We start from the raw sequence: 18,710 nt of genomic DNA, 5'->3' as shown, positions 1-18,710 counted from the left end.
GCAATCAAAGCAAACTGACTCACCAGTGCTGCTTTTGGTACTACATCAAGCTTCAAACACGCTGCATCGCACATGTCTAACCAGCATACAGCCATTTAATTTCAAGAGAAGCCCACCACCTGTTTGTGCCTAACCACATGCTTGCTGCTGTAGACCAAACTCGAACCGCCATCTCTTCAAACCATGCATCAGAGCACTAAGGTTGCTGAATCAAACTGACAGACCTAGATTCAAACCGCTGGTGCATCGTGTCACACACCAACCCGAAGCAGCGGTTATCAACGTCTCGAGGTGTATCGACTCCTGATCCACTCTAGTCAGCCATCAGACTGTACAACCAAAATGCTGCATTTTAACCACAATGAGTTCCTGATTTGAACCGACTACATGCCTGCTCACTGCTTGCCTGAACATGACTCGTCACAACGGAACCTGGCTCAATCCACATTGCAGCAGAAATGTATTACTGACCAATAACTGCCCCCTGACCCTATAAACTGGTTAGGTGACTTTTGTATTGTTTCCACTGAAAGACATAACCTTTTTAAGAATATTGTGGTTTCCTATTGCCTTTTCACCCCTGTTTTCATTACCCAGAGTGCTGCATCTTTCTAGATATGCATATTGTTTGTTCTCCCTTACAGGGGTGGGTATATGTAGAGTTTTTAATAGTATTTGTAAAATACTTTTATAGAAAATTATTGGACCTTCCTTTTTATTTGTCTCTGTTTTCACTTTGCTGTTTGGGTTGCTATTGGATCACATTCTCACCCTTTCTCAGTGTAGAGACTTCCCTCGGCCCGCGTTACCACAAAAGGTGAATGAGATATGTCACTTGGTTGTGCCTGTTTTACCTTTATGATTGGATCAACGTTGGTTTGTAGAAGAGTGGAGGCTGAGTAGTTGGTCTAGCCACCACTCATCAGTAAAGTCCTGAAGTGCAGAAGTCATTTCTTCACAGTATGATGTGAGCTGCATGGCCTTACATACCTCTGTGCGTGATGCCCAGTGCTTTGTGGTGGAGACATCCTTCAACCGTTAGCCAGTGGGGAGTTCATAGAGTTAGATTTATTTGCTCCCTCCTCTTGAGTTTGAGTAGTAGTCTTGCTGATGTTTTTTGTATGTGTTGAAGTTCCTTCAAGAGGTAATCTGGTATGCCCTGGTATGTATTTATAGTCTAGTCAATTCCAGGTAAATACAGTGATATGACACATAGAATACTGTTCATTCATTCAGATTCACCGTTTTTGACATATTCTTGACAGAGGCTTAGAGAGGAAGCCCACTCTAGACATATACAATAGGGACTGTTCCTGTCAGTCATTATGATAATGAAAAGTAGCTGATATGACATCACTAATGTTTGGTTAATTCAGAACAGCAATCAAATCAATTGAACCACTAATCTGAGATAGAGAAAGGGATCCCAAAAGCTGATTTTGTTGGAGTACATCAGGCAATGGCTACAGTTTCCTATGAATACATGGACCAAATATGTAAGATGGAAGAACGTTCTGATGTGACCTGCCATAAATTGAATCGTACTGTTTCTAGGGAATGGGTAAGTAAGAGTGGGATAAGAAAAGTGAGAATTCTTAATTTGGTTCCGGATAAGGGTGATAGTTTTTTCTCCTGTGCCTCCATTGCCAAACTCTGATAACTGCCTCGATACTATATACTTTTGATCCCAGATTCCATATAGTGTAACCTTTTTTTTTTTAAATTAGCTTGTGGGTCGCAGTCTTAAACCAACCAGAGGGTGTGAATGGTGGGCATTACCGACAGGTAATGACTCACATTCCAAGCTCTCTCATCAGCTCAGCACATTGCCCACACCCAGACCTCTCAACTTCTCACTCTTTTGTCATTTCGATTTGTCCCAAGCCCACCCCACTGGATGTTCCCACCCCTCACACCATCAGTTCCTTCGTTACTGCCACTTATGCCATCAGAGCCCTTATCCATCTGTGCTCTAGCACCTTGAAGCATGGCAAAGTACTACGTTATTATCAATTTAATAAAGCAGGGCAAACTGGCAGACATCGGACTGATGCTTGCACACTCACACACAAACTTTATTACAAACAGGTTTAATACCCCAATATGTGTCATCTATGACATCATCCTACATGACAAACTGTAAAACCTATTATCGGGAGGGATTGGTTAGGGGAACATGTCTACTTATAGAATACATATGGGTTAGTACTTTCTTTGGCTGTCTCTTATCTGTAAGGCACGCCTTGAACCTCTGCTAAATACTTATTATACTGATTATAGTGGACAAAATGGCACCAGACTGGTCTATGCAACATTGTATAGCAGGTTGCCCCATAGACCCACTAATTGGTTGGCATTCCCAACCAATTTCGGCTTGGACTTTCGGCTCGGCTAGCAGAACATAAGCAAAACGAAACCCAGGTGCTTGAGTTACGTCAGATTACTCCCCACTTTCCCAATTGGTATGATATTATATGATATGGCATTTGTAACGTGCCTATACACAAGTGTTTAAAGGTGCAAAATTAGTCCATCATCTATCATCACTCTAACCATGAGCCAAAGTTTCCTATCTGTAGTTGACCTTGTAGTCTTCTCTCGGTTCTGAGACATTTAAGGGAGTGTAAGCACATCACTATCTTCATCCACAGTTTACTTAATAGTCCTTGTTTTCGACTCCTGAATCACATGTGAAGAGAATGAAAATGTGTCTATTTTGACCTCTTATTTACTGCTATTTGATTCAATTATGCTGGGTGTGATTGCTCCTCTTGGCCTCTAAAGACTTGCTCACCCCATCTTGTAGGAGCCTTATCCATTGTTAATTGTCCAATACTTGGCACTTGCAAATGTTTACTACTTCTTTAATGTAAGAGAGATATGTCTCACATTTATGACTTATCCATCTGCCTCCCTATTTCCTTTGCAGCTATACCTCAAATAGTATCCTTGATCCCAGGCCAATACAGATTCCTCTTTTGCACACAAACCTAATTCTCCAAAGTCTTCTGACTCTGCACCCCTGGTCTGTTTCTGAGGTAGCTGGATTGAATCCATACACAAGCCGATGTCCATTTTCCTATCATGTCCACCCTTGCCACATTATATTTTCCTCTATAGCAAGCTTCTATAAGTCTCATCTGTCTTGCGTTACTGTGTATTTACACTTATTGCTAAGAAAGTTACTTTATATTCCTTTGCATAAATGATTATTTATAATGTTGCACATGTTTCTCTTGTCACTTCAGTTACATCGCCACTCTTAAAGTATTTTCACATCCTTTCCATATGTCTTTGTACATCTTCTTCATGACAACACTCTGCCCTCATCACATTTCACTCAGCACTACATGATACTCAATGGTGCGTGCTGACATTCTTACACACGATATCCTTCCACTTTCTCAGTGCGGAGATACATTTGATACAGTTGTCTGAGTGCACATTATCTCTCATACACTCAATGCGCTATAGGGACAACATCAGGGGTCCCATATAGGGCCCTCCTCCTGCCGTTCCAGTATGATGGTGGTGAGAGGGAAGGAGGTATGGAAAGTGCTTCCACCTGCTCCTCTACACCTTGCCACCTTCCTCTCAATGGTCACCAATGGAAATAGAGAAGTAGCATTTTATGCATTTTGATTACGTTATTGTGCTTTTTGTTACTGCACAAATAACTAGCACTTTCCGCCTGCACCATTTCTCCCAAGGGACAACCTTATCAGAGACCTGCACATTATGCTGGGGTGCTAAATTATATGATCTACCCACTGTGGGGCTTTACTGAGGCGATATAAACCGAGGCGTCAGGCTGACCCTGTCGGTAACGTCCTGCTGCCCAAGTTCAGTGTCAGAGTGAAACTAGGGTCCCTTATCGAGGGCAGCAGTGCCATTACCAACAAGGTTGGCCTGCTGACATGGTTAACATCAGCATTAGTACCCGTGTAGTTTCCCTACCCGGGTGCTCAAAGTGTTGTTTTTTTTCTTTTTTAAAGGAAAGACATTTACCTTTGTGGTGCAGCTCGGCTCTGGCAGTGCTGCTCTCAGGGAATTTCTTTTTCCATGTTGATGACTGTGGGTCATCAACATAGAAAACTGACTTCCTGGAGAGCAGCTATGTGCGGCAGCGGTGGTGCAACAAAAGTATGTTTCTTTTTCTATTTTTGCTTTTTAAAAGGACATTATTAGCACCCATGTAGAAAACTACATGGGTGCTAAATGGTGAAGGGGGAGTGCGGAAGGGAAGGGAAACACTGGACACCAATGAAAATGCAATATTTCCTTAGTGATTACAACCCATTTTCCGACATTCTCATTGGTTGATGGCACCTCCCTGTGTACTAATGGTCAGTAAAAGCACTTGGGACTTTGTGAAACGCTCTCAATATTCTGGGTCCCCCTCAATTGAACCCTGGGCCATGTTAATAGTTGTTTATCTTGTGCCAGTCACCACTGAGGAGTATAAGAGCAACAAGGTCTTGTCCAGAAAGTGTGCCACCGCTAGTGGTATCCAGATATTAGTCTGTTGAGTGATGGGAAAATACATCAGACGATAGGAGGGATGAATGGGAATAGAATAAAACAGACATGAAATATATGTGCCTTTAAGTGAGGGGATGGATGGTAAGGAAGGAGTTATTGATAGTTTGCTTGCCTGTAGCATCAGTGAAGAGCAATCAAATCATAGCACTGATCAGGAAATTAAATTAGTCACACTTTTCCTAGGCACAGGTGTATAACCTGCTAGGGCATTTTCTAAGATTTTAAGAGATTACTGAAAAGTCAGTAAGTGGATAAATGATGGGCTTTATGTGTGCTCTAGCCTCCCATTGATGTCTGGGGGCTTGTTAGACCATTAGGTGTTACCATAACCGCCAGACCCCAGATAAATCAATCTGGAAGTACCAGCCTGCTGTCAGAATTGACAGAGCAAATAGTGTCCTTTGTAAAAAGGTGAATAAGTTGGACAGAAAAGAGGAATAACGAATGTGGGCCGTCCTTCAGATGTCCATGCCTGCATTGCTATGTCCTAGTGTAGAGGAGTGATTGGGAAGGAACAGTGAACTTTACTGTGAAATAAATGTTTAGATCAAAGTGGCCAAAAACACTGCTGCATAGTTTTGAAACAACTTTCAGAAGCTACACAATTGCAGATTTTAGGGAATTTGGGCACATTTTGATTGTCTGCTCACTTTCAAATTCCCCTAAAATCATGTCTACTTCTAGGAAGAATATAAAAACTTGAACAATGTCTCATTTTTTCACATGTGAAATACGTCATGTGTTGAGATTTGGACCTTTGTTTGCTAGTTTAGGCACCCATGTTAGAGGAACACACATTACATGATGTACTTTAGGCCCTTCCATGCAAGCTGAATATGGGCTGCATTTTCGGATTCCTGTTTGGAGGAAGATGAAATTTATTTTAAATCTGTATCTTCATTAATACTGCAAATTGGAAACCTCACCAAATCTCACTTTTACATGATCATTCCTCATCAATATTGTTCAGTCAGTGTTGATAAGGGCTACTTTTTAGACTGCTAAAATATTATTTTATAGAGTTTTATTCACTATTTATGTTATGTTACTCAGCTTTTATGCCAATTTTAAACTCGGGTGTCTCACACTTTTAAGGTGTCATTCTATCAGGTGCAGATGGTGTATAGGAAGCTGCAAATATGAATGCATGCGCACCAGGTGAGCCCCAGTGCAGCAATATGGAACCACTGTGCTACAGACTCCCTCATACTGGAGAAGGGTGTTGGGACAAAATTAAAAAGGTCTTGGTATTTGCTTCTGACATCTTCATACCCTTCAGTAGCACACAAGCAGACAAGTATAATCAGGTTATGATTCTTAGAGCAATACCATTCTACTCACTAGGTCCAACATTAAGCCTGCCCTGCAGACAGGGCATTCATTACCTTGAATGTCTCACAATCAATTTTCCTCAAAACGATTTTGGACTTGTATCCCTTATTTGTTTTCGCCCAAGGTAATTATGCGCTTTTGGCCTGCTAGCTTCTTTAAACCGTGTGTCACGTCTTTTGATACTTGCTATCTGGTAACTTAGGCGCCACTGGTTAACTTCTAACTCAAATGCTTCTCTATATTCTTACCACTGCGTAACCCATACACTATCTCAAACTCTTTATTAGCTTAAACAATTTGGTTACTCCTTGCAAGAAAGACATGTCACCTTAGGCATTCATAAGGTCAAATTAATGCTTTGTTTAATTATTTATTTTATTCATGTAGCAGATCATGGAAGCAACAACCTACTTCACATGGTGTGTCTGAGTCCCATAAAGCTTGTAAAAAAACAATATATGTAACTTAAAAAGCAATTAGGAGATTTGTGAAGCATTGGACAATTTCAAAAACACCTGTCTAGCGCTGAGAGAGTCACAAATTTGAGCGGTTTGAGAGGACAAGTAGTGAGCAAAGTCAGTAGAAGAAAAAGAAGTAGGTAATAGATATTGGCTTGGAAGGTGTGAGCAATTTTTGTGGTGGTTTCCAGACACCCCTCTGCAACACCCTGCCCCGGCAATTCACATAAGCGTGTCTCCCTTCCGCAGTGTTCAGGGCCTTTTGCGCTTGCCTCATGCCCATCCATCCCCCCTCCACTATCAATGGCAGTTCGCACCTGTGGCCATGCGCTCTCAAGGGGGCTAGGTGGGTGTGAACGGCCAAGGTGCCGAACACCATATACACTTCAAAAGGAATCGTCTGCATGGTGACCATTGTTCTCATGGCCTCCCTAGACCCAATGTCTCCAGACTCACCTCTGCAAGACCACAGAACAAACACGTCACACATTCACATACACACCCACTTTTCTAATCCTTTAAAAACACCTTGACATTTTACAGGAGAACATCTCTGTGTTCAGTAAGGTATCTGTACATCGTGCAACTTGTTCCACGGATAGTTGCTCCCATGCTTGCTGAATCAGCTTGTTTGTTCGTCCAGGTAAGGGTAGTAGGTCACTGATTTACTTCTCTATCTTCATGGGCTGCTGATCTCATTTTTATTTATCTCCACAAATTTTCCAGAGCATTGTAATGTTCATTTAGCCCAATGACTTCACCATTGTCTAATGTTTCAAGTATTTTGATCTAGCGAACTAGCACATTGCATCACTGTCCATTGTAATAGCATTGAATCTTTCAGGATGTTTTGATGCATGAAAGTACATTCAACTGACGAGTAACACAATACGATTCACGGTATACCAATCGTATCTGTAAGGCAGTTACTGCTGTGTTCATTCGACAAGGATAAACAGGTTTTCCCTCTTTGACAAAAACAAATATTGCATAGAGAGCTGTAATACAATTGGATCAATCACATGCATACAGTATTTTTTTTTAAATCATTTATATATTTTTATACAGGTCTAAGTGACATTTCAAGAATGCCAGCTTGCATGGTTCTCAGTTGCCCTTCTAAGAGCCATTCAAATTGTCTGGGCGTGGTCCTGCATACATTCCCGAAGGATATTGTTTTAATAAGAAAATGGGTTAAATATTGTGGTTTTCCAGTGCATGAGATTGAAACTAAATCCCAGGATGTTTTGAGGGATGTGAGGGCCAATCGATTCCGCATCTGCAGGCAGCAGTTTACCGATGATACGTACGAACGATCCGAGTACACGAAAAAATGTGGACTCTGAATTCTTTGAAAATTGCTTCCACATGCAATTCCAACTGAATGTATGCACACGCTGCCTCCCTTGAGTCCTGCATAATGAATTAGCTGTGTTTGTTGTTATATAGGATGATGGGCTGCATAAATAAGTACTATCTATTATCTCTCTATCTAAATCTGGTAGGGTACCGAAATAGTAACTTCATGAACGGATTTGAGCTTTCGCTCTATATTTACTTAAAAAGTATCTAACTAAGGTTTCCATTGCTACAAGAGTGTATTGAATTTTTACTATACTAGGTTTGATATGATATGATATGGCATTTTTAATGCGCCTATGTACAAGTCTTTCAAGATGTGACGAGGCAAGGGAGGGGGATCAGAGGGAAGACGGACAGCGATCCTACTAGGCCAGGTGTCATTCAGATCGCGCAATTGCATGGGAGGGGGGAGTGGGAAAGTGCGGGGGTGTGGGAAAAGTGCAGTACATGGGATAAATAAATAGCAAAAATTAAAGGTACGGCCAGCAGGTGGCAAGTGCACGGGTAAGTGCTGAAAACAGGTGTCAAGTGCTGGTAGTGGGACTTGTAGGGATACAGAAACAGTCCTGAAGCACAGGGGTTGCCAGGAAGGCAGTGCAGGTGTGCAGCTGGCAGGGAAGGGTACCTGTGCCATAGATCAGAAGGTAGCCAGGTAACCAGTGCACTGTCAGATACAACCATGAATTCAGCACGGGTTGAGGAGGAGAAAAAGCAAATAGAAAGAGAAAGGTATGGAGGTGTCTCCGGAACCAGAGATGATTCTCCTCGAGTTTCAGGGAGGCAGGGAGGCTGTTCCAGAGGGAGACCCCAGCAGAGGAAACAGATCTACCACCAACTCGTTGCTTGGAGAAGCGACTGACCCTTAGGGAGTTGGAGGCGGCTGAGTGAAGGGCTTGAGAAGGAAGATATTTAGGAAAAGAGAGCTGCAAGGATTGAAGCGCCAGGCCCCAGAAGGCCTTGTGGAGAATGCAGAGGGTTTTGAACTTAATCCTCGTAGCCACTGGGAGCCAGTGCAGAAATTTCAGTCCTAGAGAGATACGATCCCTGGACTTGAGGCCAATGACAAGTCTCACTGTCTCACTGTCCTGTTTTGGATAAGTTGCAGCGGGCGGAGAATAGAGGCTAGGTAGATTTAGAAAGAGGCTGTTGCAATAGTCCAGCCAGGAGAGAACCAGAGCTCTGGAGATGATGAGCTTCTGGGGGAAGGATAGGAAAGGATAAATACCTCTGAGGAGGTGCAGCTCTTAGTGCGGCTTTTTAGATATGTCAGAGATTCAGAGATGTGAGGAGAGAAGGAGAGTGTGGAGTCAAAGATGACCCCGAGGTTTTTTGCCTCACAGGTAGGAGCAGAGGGAGGGCCAAGAGAGGCTGGCCAGAGAGTGACAGGAAAGGAGGGAGTGGGTGTGCCGATGAGGAGAATCTCAGTCTTACTGGAATTAAGGCAGAGATCATTGGATGCACACCATTCCTGGATGACAGGACAGACAGTCAGAGATGAGAGAGGGTGAAGAGGTGGCTGAGGGTAGCCTGAAGATGAGCTGGGTGTCATCCACATTGCACTGGAATTTGGGGCAGACTGCGGCAATGCGGTGGGCAAGAAGTGCCAGATATTGGCTGAACTGCCAGGGGAGAGAGGTTAGACCCCTGGGGAACACCACAGGTAGAGAGATAGAGATAGATGAGAGGAAGGACCCAAGTTGAACCTGGGAGGTTTGATCAGAGAGGAAAGAAGTCAGCCATGCCAGGGCCTGACTGGTGATACCCAGGATATCACAGAGATGGTTGAGCCATATGGCATGGTTGACCGTGTCAAAGGCAGAAGAGAGATCAAGTAAGATGAGGACACATGGTGTGTTGGACTCAAGGTTGGAGAGCAGGTCTTCAGAGATGTTCAGGAGAGCAGTTGCTATGCTCCGGGAAGACCTTAAGCCAGACGGATGATTATGGAGACAACCAACAGATTCAGTGTGAAGATTGAGCTGGGAGATGGCAAGCTTTTCCAAAGGTTTGCCCAGGAAAGGAGTGATGGAGATTCAGTGATAGTTGGCCTGGCAGGAAGGGTCGGCAGACAGTTTCTTGAGATGAGGGTCCACCAGTTAGTGCTTCAGGGGGGAGGGGAAGGCTCCAGTGGTGAAGGAATGGTTGCAGATGTCAGCCAGAGCAAGAGCCAGGGAGTCAATGTGGTGCTTAATGTTTTGGAGGAACAGGGATGAACCTGTTTTGATGAGACTTTCATAGATCGTACTTGTCTAGCAACCTTGTCTGGTGAGAACAGGGGAAAGGAATAAAAGGTGGCAGGAGAGGTGGCCGAAGAAGGGCCAGGGGAGGAGCAGAAGTAAGGGGAGAGGAGGAGAGTGAGGACGGGATGTCCTGAGTTTTAGAGATGAAATGAGAAGCCAGTGCCGTGCAGAGGGCCTGGGAAGGGACAGGAGAGGTACAGATTGCGGCAGGATTGGCCAGTTCCCTGTAGATTTTAAAGAGTTCAGCCGAGTTCTTTGAAGCCGCAGACATATAGGCTTGGATGTGAACTCTCTTCTTGGTGAAGACAGAGAGCAGGTACTGCCTTTGGAGCAGGCGGTAGGCCAGTTTGTCAGAGGATGTATCTGAAGCACGCCATTTCCTCTCAGCCACCCTGCACTTGCATTTAAGGGTGACAAGGTCTGAATCATACCAGGAGTTGCACTTGACTTTGGCCTTCAGGCAGATCCTCATGACACGGGCCAGAGCATCTAGAGTTTCAGATATAGCAGAGTGGAGCATGGAAAGGGCTGTGTCAGGCTGTGAGTCAGCCATAGGGGAAGGGCAGGATGTGAAATGAGCGGGGAAAGCTTCAACTGACACGCGCTTCATGGTTACGATGACTGAGAAGGTGGGTGGCAGTGCTTTAGATGGCTTGGCCTGAGGGGTAGAGAGGGCAAGCTGGGAGGACAGGAGAAAGTGATCACACCAGGAGAAAGGAGTGGTAAGAGGGATAGAAAGGGGAAGGTCTGAGGAGATCAGAACATCCAGAGTGTGCCCTGCATAGTGGGTCAGGCCAGAGGATAGAGTAGAGAGTGAAAGAGAGTCACAAAGGTCGCATGAAGAGTCCAGAGGAAGGACATGAAGCATCAAGGTGGATATTGAAGTCTCCAAGAAGGAGGAGTTGAGTGGTCGAGACCAGGAGGGAAGAGGAGAGGTCCGCCCACTCTGAGAGGAAGGAGGAGATCTGACCAGGTGGCCGATAGATAGTAGCCACAGTAAGGGAATGGCTAGGAGTGAGAGACAGCCTGCAGACGAGGCATTCGAAAGAGGAGTAGGCCTCCATAGGAATGGCAGAGGCATAAATCCACTCAGGGAAGATCAGGGCTACACCCCCACTGGAGTGGTTGGAACTGGATGCAGAGAGGATCTTATAGCCGTCAGTTGAGACCAAGGACATCAAGGTTACGTTCATCCAGAAGGTAGCAGATGTCAGAGGAGTGATTGAAAACTGAGCGAGAGATAATAGTGGCAATATGGAGAAGGTTGCCACCCTTGAAAGACTTCTGGGGAGGGGTACAAATCAGAGGTATGCCCTGTGGAGGTGTAGAAGCAGCCCGAGGGGGGGCAGAAGAGGACAGAGGAGTGGGCAAGGTAGTCAAGGAATAGGCAGCAGGTGAAGGCGAGTAGTCCGTGGAGGGGGAAGAGGGGACAGCAGGAGAAGAAAGGAAATTGATGAGGCGCAGGAAGTGTCTATCGAAAAGGAGAAGGTTGGCCTAAGGGCCTTGGACCAAGATGGTGCCATTCAAGTAAACATTAATGATGACCTTAGAGGAGTGGAAGGAGGCCAGGAGGGCCTTACACAGTTTACCACCATTAATGGGAGAAGAAGAGAAGGGAAAGAGCACAGAGATCATATGTCAAGTCCATGCGTCTGGTGAGGGAACAACAAAGAGGATGTCAGTGACAGTTTGCCTGGAGGAGTTGTTAGAGAAGCAGTTAGAAAAGATAGGAGAGACAGAGAGCACTATAGTGTATGTGGGGAGAGGAGAGAAGAGGAGGGTGAGGGAGGGGACAACACTAGGCTAGGGAAGGAACAAAGGTCAGGGTGCAAGAAGACGGGACAGATGAGATGACAAGTTGTCAATTGGACAAGACGACAGACACTCTGATATAAGACTACCACAGTGCAATTTTAGAGACAGGAGAAAAACACAGCAAAGTTTGAGAGTCTTAGATAGAGGAAAAAAGGCCTAGGTTTCACAACACAGTTTTTTAAATATATTCACAGTGCAATCTTAGAGACAGGATAAAAACACAGCAGAGTTTGAGAGTCCTAGATAGAGGAAAAAAGGCCTAGGTTTCACAACACAGTTTTTTAAATATCTTCACAGTGCAATCTTAGAGACAGGAGAAAAACGCAGCAATGTTTGAGGAGGCTGCAGGTTGAACAGGGGTAGGGAAAGCAGCATGTAAGTCAACCCTAGTGGATGGCTGGCAACTGGCTACCCCCTGCGGATACCTGCAGACACAGCCAGGAGCCGCCTCTGAGGGAGCTGCCCTTTACCTATGTGCCCTTAGCCGTAGGGGCTGCCGGGCAGAGAGCTGCCCTAGGAGGGTCAGAGGTGAAGGAGAGAATGGCCAATCAGGGGGGGTGGTGGGCGAACTGAGAGCCGGGAGGGAGGAGAACAAGGAGGAAGGGGAACCAGGAAAACAACAGAGGGGCAGGAGGCACAGCAAGGCAAATAAAGAGAAGCAAACAAGAGGCAAGATATTTGTAAAGGCCCAGAAGGTCTTAACAGCAGAGAGTGGTCCAGGCAGGCACCCTTTCAGCCAAAGTGTTGAATGGTGAGCGCAGTGTGCTGCAACACACTGGACCCACACACGACAGTGGGGATAGCCAATCCGGGTGGTGGTGGGCGGCCTGCGAGTCGGAAGGGAAGGGAACAAGAAGGAAGGGGAAACTGGGAAAACAACAGAGGGACAGGGGGCACAACGAGGCAAAAAAAGAGAAGCAAGCACGAGGCAAGATAATTGTAATGGCCCACAACACTACATCGGTCCCCGCTTTCTTGAACCTCTAATAAATCTACCAATTATGACCATTATAAAACAATGCCATTGTGGCCTTTAAAAGTCGCATTATGTTTTCATAATCGTTTGCTTGACATGTCCCTTTTTTGGCGTAGAGCACAGTGATGGATGCACAGACCCTCACAAGTAACGAAACCACTTACACGTCCCAATGCAGAGTCCTACCGGCATGAACAAAGTCATATTCTCAAGCATTGGATTTTCCATCATATCTAATGTAACTTTTATTTTACCTTATGCCACTTTATGACAATGCTCGGAAACTGGGGGAACAAGATTCTGAATCAATTTAATTTCCGAACGCTCGCCTATCAAGTGATTTTATTATACTTGTCCTTTATGAGAATGTGTTATGCTTGCAATTTCAACTGAAATGAAAATGTTTATGTGTGCCATCAGTTAGTAACACTAATTGGCATGTATGGGTGTCCCTCTATATGTACCGTTGTCTGCATCTCATTGTCTCAGTTCCATTTCGCTGTTTTCATCCGCACTAAAACAAGTATTGTGTTAGAGGGGGATGCTGGAACTCCCGCTACAATTACCTCCTCCTTTGCAAGTGGTCCACAGTATGATGTATGCTTACTTACAGTTCCCTTGCAAGAATGAAAGTCAATCCTATAATGGATATTATTAGAGAGTGAAATGCATGTAACCGTGCACTGTTCAAACTTTTCTGATTTCGGTTCTAATATTACACTTCCTCCCTAATGCAGAATAGATTACAAAAAACTTGAGGGCAACATTAATATCAGTATGTTTTGCATAGTGATCTCTGATCAAGTACATGTGTCATCTTAGTAGGTTATCAGATGAAATGTGAAATGTATATTATGACTGTTTGCAAGGGTATGTTCATACAAATGGTCTCTTGGTGTTGCGACAACAAAACTTGTAGTATACGGTTCGTATTAATTTAATACTTTCTGTGTAAGTGCTCTGTGCGATGAAAGATATTAATTTCCAGTACGATTGACTTTTTATTTTTTTAATGAATATTCTATTCAAGGAATGTGGAATTAGAAGAGGAGGCACGTGGACCAGAGGTGAACATAACCTACTATTGAATACAATAAGACATCACATTGCATTTGGAATACATTTTAATGTTGTACATTTTTCTATTCAATCAAGTTGGTTCTCTTTGTAGATACATACATATGTTTGTTTGCAAGGAAATGAAATGTGCTTGATGTGCACCATATAAATACGCTAATCTTTTCAGATTTCTCGTGCACTGGGAAAAGAGAAGCCCACGGTTTCAAAGTAAACAAAGAAAACAAGGGTAAGGAACAAAGTGTGTTTTGTAGAAGTTTTTAGGCTGGTGTTTTATTCATATCATGTTTTTGTTTTTAAAGTGGTATCTGCTGTATGTGTGCAATACATTGAGCATGTTAACACATCTCTTAAAGGCCCAGAAGGAAGAGAAGTATAAAGACACAGACAACAAATGAAACCAAAGATGTCAGTTGCCAAACAGATTTCACAATGTAGCAACTTCTATTTGGGGTGCAGCGTGGTCCAGTCAATAAGCAGACTCATGATGATTATGCCCAATGACCAGAAACTGAATGGAATCTGACCGGGGATCTGTGCAAATTGTCCATGGACCATTGCTACCATGTGAGAACTCGACAAGATGAGACTGAATGCAATGAAGATGCATTGCAAATCCTCGCAGAACCCTTGACACAATCTACACCTGCCATAAAGGTTCCACCCAAGAAACATTTGATTTGATCTGTTTCTCCAATTCGTGTGCAAATATCACAACCTGAATTAACAGAGACTGAAGCTTCAATGAAATTGAATCTACTTTTAGTGATTTGTCCACCACAGCCGACTCGCAAACCACATTCATGCCGGACGAATGGCTATTGAAAGAGCAAAAATACACTGTATTTGACAGCTACTTGCTAGAGATTGTACAGATGATGAAATGTGCCCATACATTAAGGGGGAACATATGCAGTGAGCCATTGGTGAATGTATCTTGTGTATTACAAGGCACTAACCTGAAAATCCAAGCCAGCTATGTTCACCTCCATAGAACATTTTCATGGTCCACTCAACCGATGCAGCGCAAAGTGCCAGCTGGATATCTACTCTGTTCCACAGCTTTGCTTTTCAGTGAGTCAACTTTCGATGAGAATTCCAGTTTCTGTCAATTTGTGGGATTTGAGTTCTTTGCTAAAACCCATGTAAGTGGTTTCAACCCAGCACTCCACCTAAGTCAATGCCTAGCATGAGATGCCCAGCTGGAACCCTTATTTATATATTTTTTATGTCTAAAGTTCTTTTATTTCTGAATGATGTACCCTTATATCACACCCCTCTCTTGGAATCCCCCCGGTCTCACTGAACCAAGAAGAAGGTTGTTTTGCAAAGTTAAAGATTTATTTGATGAATTGAACGATTTATATATATATAAACTTTTATGAATATGAATATCTAAATATCATCCTATTAATATTTATCCAATTATCAGCAATGGGGGATATTACAATAATCAACAATCTGTTTAATCAATAGGAGTTTGGGTGAGAAGAATAATGTAGCATAGAATAAAACTTTGTGTGGGTTCAATGAAATGCAATGATAGGAAATTATGCAGCACAGAAATAATACTTTTGTGTGTTCAATCAAATGCAATGTAATCACTCTTTCCCCCTGATACTACTCAACCCCCCCCCTAATATGCAATATAGAGATGGAAGGAGAGAAACAGCTTTCAGGAAGAAACACTCTACAAATGCAGTTTCAATCCCAATTCCCCCAGCAAGCTTAGAGAGAAACAGGAATGATTTTAAAACAGTTTAATTGCTTTTGAATGTGATTTTAAATGAATAGGAAAAATACTGAAAATTGATTTAATTCTCTAAATTGGATTTAGAACTAGTGGGAGCCGCTTTGGGTAGTTCCAGGTAGACACTAGCAATGATGGTTTGATGACTGGCAGATAGGAAACTGAATTCAGAGGTTAAATGCAAGAAATAGCTATTTTACATGTGTTGAAATTGAGCCAAATGCAGAATCGCGGCAAACTTTTCAGCGCGCGAGAAACGCGATTACAGAAAAACTATGAGGAGTTGGAATGCGGATTTGTTTGAAAGCTGAGGATGTTAGCTTCATTCTGACACTCATATTTTGTTTCTAGCATGTACGGTTGAAAGGTTACAGAGGTTTTAGTAAAGGTCGATTTTTCTCAAAAAGAGTCAAGATTTTCAAATGAAGATACACTTTTGAATATTACCAACAAGGATTTCTTAACACTAGGGGAGGCTATGAAGATGCAAGATACCCAACGGACAACCACCAGAACAGCAGCACCTCCGCTCTGACTTTTGCCCGCCAAGACACTTGTCCTTCTTCAGCAAAAATATTAGCACAAAGATGATATTATCACTACAATTATCAAAGGAACATATGAATGAGGGAAAGATTCAGAAAAGACAAAAGAGAACCTACACTGCAGTTCTGGATATGATAGACTGGTTTGGATAGGATTTCTTAAGGCTAAGAGATTGGCTATGGACAATTCTATGCTAGATACTCAAAACTATGGTTTTGGAATAGGCCCGTCAAAGATCTGGTCAAGGGTTTTGGACTGGAATATGTTAGCCACCGGTCAGGATTCAGGCGCTTGGTTCTGCAGTCAGCAAGGCACTCTGGTCTCTGCACGGCCTCTGGTTCTGGATCGGATGAGTTGGTTCTGGGTTACAGCTCTGCTCTACTGGTTTGGATCTTTGGGTTCTGGCAAGAGTTCTTGGCAAGAAGCAGAAAACAGCACAGCCAGGCTGTTCAATGTTGATGTGCCCCCTGGAGGTCTGGGGTTAAAATCAGGTTGCAAGATTTTTAAAGGCCATGCTGAGAAGGGTTCAGCTTTGGAATTAGGCCTTCTGCTTTTCAGAGTTCTGGAGTCTTGATCTGGGTTCTCCTGCAGAGCGCTTCGCCAGTAAATCAGTTGATGGGTAAATGTGTGTCTCTAGGTCCTTAACAGTCCCTATTTATATATTTTCCAAAGGGGTGGGTAGGCTGATTATACTAAGCCCACCCTCTAGGGATCGAATTGGTCAAAGTATTCCCTCTCTCCTGATTTGAGAAAGAAATCAAGTGTCATAGTGATGCTGCAATTTACAATCCAGGGAAAAACCTCCCCTTTGTTCCTACACAGAAAATCTATTTTTCCTAGAAAGCATATCTACAATATCACCAACTTGCTAATAACGCATATTCACATCACATATTTAATAAAGCACGTCTCTGTCCGAGTCCCATCTTCTTGAGAGTTTCGGTTCAAAACTGACAGTTTTTCGCACTTTTGGTTGGTTACCCAGTGTCAGATCTGTACACATTTTTCCACATACGTGCACATGACCTCTGGGCATAATCATGTAAATGTTCATATTCCTAGCATTATCACAATTGCTACAATATCAAAATGTTGATAGTCCGGTCTCTGAATATAACACAGGGTTCAGAGTAGTTTTAAACTGTGAGCAGCGTTTTTATATTAACAGCCTATAAAACACAGATTTTTCCAACTTTTACACAGTCTTCTATGAGTTTTATTCCAAAAACATATTTCCTTGAAATTTCAGATACACATATCAGTCTAGCTCCGCCTCCAAGGTTTGGCTTGGCCAGAGCAACCTGAGCCTCTCTTCCTTAGCAGTTGGTTTATATTGAGGCTCAAATTTGCATTTCCTTTCAGTCAAGGGAGCCTTTTTTCCCTACTCAGAGCAACAGGCCAAAATCTCCTCGCACTTCCCATAACAACTCAATGCCAGTTCCTGAGCAGAGGGCAGGAGGAAAATTCCTTTGTTTGGGGAGAAGCTCTGGAATGTCCTTGAAGTCCAGAGTAGCTGCCTAGAGTTCACTTTAAAACACTGTTAAAAAATGGGCTTTTCTAAAATACAATTTACATTTTCTACAAATATACACACACATCTCTTCATTCCAGTCTTTTTAAACCATAGAAATTGAATTGTAGCAATCCATATTGCTATTGATGGCAATTCTCTTCTTTTCTACAATTTGATTTTAAGACACAAGTTTTAAATTGACAGTATAAGTAATGAGAGCTTCTGACACAGGCGAGCGGCGGTACTGCGGCCATATCTGACATATTTTTCCAAGGCAAGCACCTTTTTAATATGGATTTTTTATGATGAAAGGTGTTTCTCTTGACATTGTGCTTATGGGGATTCCTTAAATAAGGTGATGGTGAACACCCCACAAGGATGTTGGATCTTCTCTGCTGTTTGAGAATCATTATTTTGCAAATTTAACAGCCAGACTATTTTTCAGGTTTTCCTGCGCACTTCCCAGAGATTTTTAGTGCACTTTTTGGTGGCTTTTCTGTTGTTCTTGATGAAAGCAGTGCACAGTGATGTTGCAGGGCAGAGCCAGTGGGTCAGAACATCCCACACCCAGTACTTCAAATATCAAAGGGAATTCTTATTCCCCACCATTAGTGAAGCCTGGAAAATGTAACAGATGGTAATCGAATGCACATCCTCGGGCAAATGTTTCTGGATAGCTGGCGACGGAGAATGTGACAGAACAGGATTTTCAGCAAAGTATGGCACATGCCACTTTCAAGACATTGAAAGTAAAAATATTGGGATTTCGGAGATAATGCTGGTGTACAAATGTACATCTTCTGTGCCCATGGAGAAACATTGTTTCATCAAATCCGTCGAATGTCTTCAATCGAGGGGAATGCAAATAGTGCTGATAGCCACTGACTGGCATTTTTCAATAGGCAAGGGCATGCGAGAGCAGGTTTCACACATTCGTCATCTATTCAGTGTATGGCACGTTGCCAAATCAGTCAATAGAAACATGACATCTGCTGGTAGAAAAAAGGGATCTGAAGAAATCTTACAGTGGTGTCAGTCTATCAGCAACCATCTTTGGTGGAGCTCCAAAACTTGTGATGGGTCTGTTGAAATGCTACTT

This window comes from Ambystoma mexicanum, chromosome 3p (genome assembly GCF_040938575.1).
Source record: "Ambystoma mexicanum isolate Mex_15411 chromosome 3p, UKY_AmexF1_1, whole genome shotgun sequence".
NCBI classification, from domain to species: Eukaryota; Metazoa; Chordata; class Amphibia; order Caudata; family Ambystomatidae; genus Ambystoma; species Ambystoma mexicanum.
Note: the sequence above shows the minus strand (reverse complement) of the source record.